We start from the raw sequence: 6,000 nt of genomic DNA, 5'->3' as shown, positions 1-6,000 counted from the left end.
TTAATAAATATAGTGCTATATGTGAATCTTTTAACAAAGAATGAAGGCTATAAACAGAGCGAAACCATCCTTTGTGTCTCCTGCAGTTACAGTCGCTCAACATAAAACCTGTCCTATGCTCACATGGGTCTGGGAAGAAAGAGAAAAAACACTTAAACAGTCATTTTACCCACTGAACTACTAACTAACATGAATGCGCCAGATTCGACAGCAGTCTGCTGGCATGTAAACAAAAGAATAGGCCAGTGGTTGACTCTAAAAAATGCAAAAGGATGAAATTAGAAAGGGAGGGATGGGACTGAGAAAGAGATGCAAAGAGGGAAACAGAGGTAGCAGCAATCCAGTAGCTGTTCAGGCATCATAAAGAAGTGTGTTAGAGCTATTCACTGAATTTGTTATTATCCTTCTTAACGCGTAAAGTGACTGAAGAGGAAAGCTGCAAATGCTACTTGTTAGAACATTAAGCTAAATTTGAGACACACTGGCCAATAATATCTTTTCGGAATTCACATAAACATTTTTAGTCAAAAAAAGCATTTCTTCAACTGATAAAGAGATAAAGAATAATATAAGATTAAATAGCTTTTGACAAAGTTACTTAACAGAGGTGTGCACAGCAATTTGATAATTATAATCTGACATGTAATGTAAACATATGTAAAAGTTTACTTTTTTACTTTCAATCCTAAATCTTTTTATGAATGAAATCGTGATAGTTTAATGCTGATATTTTTTTTCCCCCAGACTTTACTCATGGTACCAATCTTTACCTAATCTGTACACTTTGTTTCAAAAGTCTACAATAATTATTTTCTTAACAATAACCTGGCCTGTTTGTCACTGAGGCATATTATAAAGTCATATTAAATGATAGATGGTGCTTGTGATCTGAACAATAATTTATTTTGTCGTCTCTCGTTTTCTGACACAAAAGTTGTTACTCTTTATTTTAAGTGTTTTTCTGATTATTTTGATTTTTAGCCTTCAGCCTGTAGTATTGGTCAGTATTGGTATTAAATAGTGCTTGTGTAAGCAACATGGGCATAAGGGGTCAAAGATCTTGTGAGGTCGCTAGGTTATAACAAATTACTTTGTTGAATGGGAGTGAGGAAGAAAATCAGTCAAAACGTCACCTGAACAGAAGTATTTCATTAGAATGCTAAAAGTGGCTGCTTAGTTATTATTAATCAGGGCAGTTACCCCTAAAATAATTAACTCAGACCCTATGACTATATTCCCTATGACCATAACAAATAAACAGCTGAGGAAACATTAAACAAACGTTTTTTTTTTTTGCATAAACTCTCAGATTGCGCTGTGTGTGTTTTATTTTTAACAAATGTATTGCTGCATATCCTAATCCTTGAATTGTGCTGACATATGATAATGATTTTTCCCTTATAAAGAATAAAGTAACACAGTAGCTTTTGATCATTGTTCTGTGGACTGAACAAACTGCACATTTTATTACATTAGTTATAATAGTGTATATGAATCTTAATTACAGAAAAAATAAAATTTATTCACTTCTTCACAAAAGTCAAAAATCTACAGCTATAGGACTTATGTGTTTTATTGCTGTGTTAATGTCTCTCTAACAGAGTTTTAGTTTGATATATTAGATTAATAATATTTTTAGGGCTGAATCTGTTTGTAGTAGCATGAGGATAGATTTTCTGGATAGAGCAATTCCGCAAGAGACTCTGGATAAAGGTGCCACATCTCGCAAATGTAAATGCAAAAATGTTTTTAACCTAACTAGTAATGATATGCTGGTGTAGTCACCTTGATCAGACTCTAGGTGGCACACCACACAGTCTTTATGCTGTCACTTCCAGAGCCATGGTTCTCACGTGGCTATATTTAAACACAAGCAAGCATCAAAAACAAATTACATATTATGTATTCTTGTTTTTGCTCAGATACCATGATAATGCTGGTTCAAGTGTAGAGATTGAAATTTACTCATTCTCGATATTGCACACAGTGTAAATTAGTGCACGGAATGTAAATTCGCACGTTCGTGCACACACATACACACTCTCACACACACACTCACTTTCATCCCTGGTTCTTATCTATAAATACCCTCTCCTCAGTGATGGCTGTCAGGCCCTGTAACCTTGGCTTCTCCACTAGTGCACTGATTTATGGCAAGGCCAGACTAAACTGACCTTGCACTTGGTTTCAAACAGTATAAGTAATGGCAGGTCATCAGCGCTGAAACTGGCAGCCATCTTAATGTAGGGATAACGTTGCCTTTGTCTGTGTCTCTCCACTTTCTCTCCTCTAGTCCTGGATGTGCCAAATAGACGTGAGTGGCCAGGCACTTTGAGCTATCGCACAGAACTGTCAGAGTAAAAGCTTAACTGCAGCAGGGATCAGGCAGCGGTCAGCGATAGCTAGCTTTAATTTCATGCCTAATTTCTCCCTGTGCTCAAAGAATTGATCTTCCTCCTCTGTCTTCCTAACCTCTCTAGCCTGGCTGTGGGGAGCCCCGCCGGATGGGGCGTGATGGAGGCCAACCTCCAGCCATCTATCACCTACCTCCCTAGCTCAGGATTCATGGCTCTGCACTGAGCAGGTCCACTCTACTGTAAGCCCAGTCACACAATGAGCTGATTTGATCTTCATAAACTCAACAGGCCAGATTCATCAAACAAGCACTCAGTGCTAAGCAAAATTCATTCTTATTGCTTAGCGTGGGCTGTGATTGCCTATGCTATGCTTTATAGATGTTTGAGGCCAAAAGGCATGCACGTACACACAACACATCGGCACTTATTCACGTAGACAGATTACATTATCCTAGCCAGAACAGTTGGTTTGCTTTATTATAGCCTTTTGTAATAGTGAGCAACATTTTGATTTATTTTCATAAAAAAATACTTAATTTAAAATTACATTTATTCTATATTCTGTTATGGTATTGTGATTTCTTAGGTCAAAATTGATCCAATCATCTATCAAATTACAGTACACTTTTATGAGCCTTTTATATGGCTTTGATTTTATTAGGCACACCTATACCTACCTAAGAACATTCAGATAGAGAACAAGCTCTGTGCACCATGTAGGTGCACATTTTCTGACTGTATGCCATCTGTTGCACTGCACAGTATACCAGTGTCTATCTAACCTGCTCATCAGTAAGTAACCACCACTGAGTGGATATTATTAAGGTTGTGGGTTATTCTCAGCACAGCAGTAACACAGAAATAATAGTGGCCTGGCAGTGTGTTGCACTGATATGAGGGTATTAGGTCCAGCATTAATTCCGATGTTGGGTTGAGCCAAGAGATTCGCATTTCAAAAATTGACACTGATAGAACTAGGCAATGATGATCACAAGCTGTGCATGGGAAAACAAACTGGCCTTCAGTTTTTAACCTCTTCAAGAACCTCTTTTTTCTTTGAAAAAAAAATTTTTTAGACATTGTCTGCAGTGTACAAATCACCAGCACTGCTGTTCCTATTATGTTCAATTCTTTTTCTCTTTCTCTCTCTTCTCGTTTTAATCTCTATCTCACTCTCTGTCACTCTCTCTCCCACACTCAAACATGTCAGTATTGCTGAATAATTGTCCACGTCCTCTACATTCTAACCTTGAAAGGCACATCTGGTATCAGTGATTTTGTTTCTTTTCTTTTTTTTTTTTTTACATTTTGCTTAGCGACATTCTGTCATTTATTGTGTGTTTACCTGAAAGCATAAATAAAAAGGTTTATATTTCCTCCAGCGTTCCTAGATGCTGCAAAAAGGCTTAAGAAAAATAGAGGGTGTCTGGTGGCCTTTTCATGGGATAATGTGTGAAGACTCTGTCACAATAACAAAACAGCTAACCCCCTGGCCATTATTCTCAGATAGAAACTACAAGCTTGGTGTAATGAAAACAATGAAAACTCTCATATCATCCTCCAGATCCTTTGTATGCAGTGGATCCCCTCGAGGCTTTAAGGAAGATGAGATGGGGATGGAGTCTCTTTCAGAGGTCAGGCTGCAGAGCTCAGACTGCTTTAGTGCAAGGGCTATGTCCAGCAATTTCCTTACAGTCGTCAGCAAAATGCTCACATGAAAGAATTCTTTGATATCAGGCATATGATGCTGTATGCATACCGTGTCTGACCTCCAGCAATATGAGTTGTACAGTCATGTTAATTATATCATAGATTCAATTTCATTATTCCTGAGTTTTCTGTAGCACAAAACATAATATATGACAGTTACAGCAACAATTTTAAATGCAAACTGGTAATTTTTAAGATATTTTAGATATTTGTTAACAAAGCCTAAAGAAAATAATTTGAATGAACTAAACTGTGCAAGTCAAATCTTAGGTAGGATAACATGAATAAAAAGTGCTGTTATTGTTTCTGCTTTTATATCAGCTTAATTAAATATATTCATTTAAACTTATCCCATTCCCAATCCAGGAATCAAATATACAAACAAAAACAAAACAAAAAAGCACACATAGTAAACTCAAAACAAGACAAAAAGTGGAACTTTGCTGCAATCCACAATATCTAAAACATATAGCAACACTGCTATATTTCCATTTCTAAATGAATATGTTCTATAATAGTTACACACTCTATTCCCATTTCATAACTTTATGCCCATTTCATAACCACATAATGAGATACAATTAAACTAACAGTCGAGTCAAGTGGGAGTTGGTCCCACAACTTTCATTTCAAATATACAAATACACCAAAATTGCACAAATTTGTTACAAAAAATGTTTTTAATCTGTATTTTATTTTTTCGAAACACAACCATATAATTTCACAAAATAAAGAATCAGATAAAAAAAAAACTTTCATAGGTCAAAAATGTTTAAAAAAATCAATTATTTAAAAAATTAAGAAATTGACACCTTTAATGTAATCTACTCAAACCCTGAATAGAAACACATACTTTGAATCACTTTTATTACTTAAATGCTGCATTCTATGGCATTCTACTCAAAATGGGTTTCTTATTGGCAACCAAAGAATTTGTATTCAAACAATTGTCCTGCTTCAATAAGGCAGGGCAGATGCCACTACATTGATGCAGTAGATCCGGTTGGTTATTTTGCCTAGATGTCACATGCAGTGGCAACATACTATCAAGTTAATACTAACAGACATTATCTATCCAACATGGGTAGAAATCTTGTCTAAGTCATTTGCCATTTAATCCTCAAAAAGTCCTTCAGGAGAGTAACAAGCATTCACTAATAATGAAATCAGTGGGTGACACACCGACACCAGTGAGGGATGGCACACTCAGAGCACACCACTGACACACAGTCAATCCTTATTTACTTAATTGCATGGCAAGTGGGTCACATGGAGCTATTTGTCTCTCTGTCTGTCCCACTGTTTGTCAGGATGTTTCATCACTGGCTGGGTTTGCATCTTCGCTCCCATCTGTGCCCGTCTGCATGTGCGAGCTGGCAAAGAGACAGAGCTCTTCTCATCACGGCTGGCACAGGCTGCATCCCCACAACCCGGTCATAAATCCTGAAATAATGCAATGTACAGAGATACGCTCTACGCAAGAGACAGGGAGGGATGGGGAGAGTGAGAAACAGAGAGAGAGAGAGAGAGAGAGAAAGAGAGAGAGAGAGAGAGAGAGAGAGAGAGAGAGAGAGAGGAAGAGGGAAGCTGGAAAGAAAGAGGAAGAGAAAGAAAGAGAGTGCCTTTGGCTTCACTGATCCAATTAGTAGGTCTTGTATAGCTTTCTCTCTCTCTCTCTCTCTCTCTCTCTCTCTCTCTCTCTCTCTCTCTCTCTCTCTCTCTCTGCCTTTCCTCCTCATCTTAATTGGAAGCCGAAGAGACCAGTCGAAATCGCATTAACAGAGGTCCTGACAGAGAGGACCATCAATCTTTTTTTATTACGGTGTAATGGGGGTTCTTGGGAGCTGCGATTCGATTTGTCACCGGCCTCGTTCGCTGATAACAGGCATTTGTCATCACTTTCCCCCTGCGTTAATGTTATCATCCCGGCCCT

The sequence above is a fragment of the Silurus meridionalis genome, chromosome 2 (assembly GCF_014805685.1).
Source record: "Silurus meridionalis isolate SWU-2019-XX chromosome 2, ASM1480568v1, whole genome shotgun sequence".
Taxonomy (NCBI): domain Eukaryota; kingdom Metazoa; phylum Chordata; class Actinopteri; order Siluriformes; family Siluridae; genus Silurus; species Silurus meridionalis.
This window is presented reverse-complemented; position numbering follows the sequence as displayed.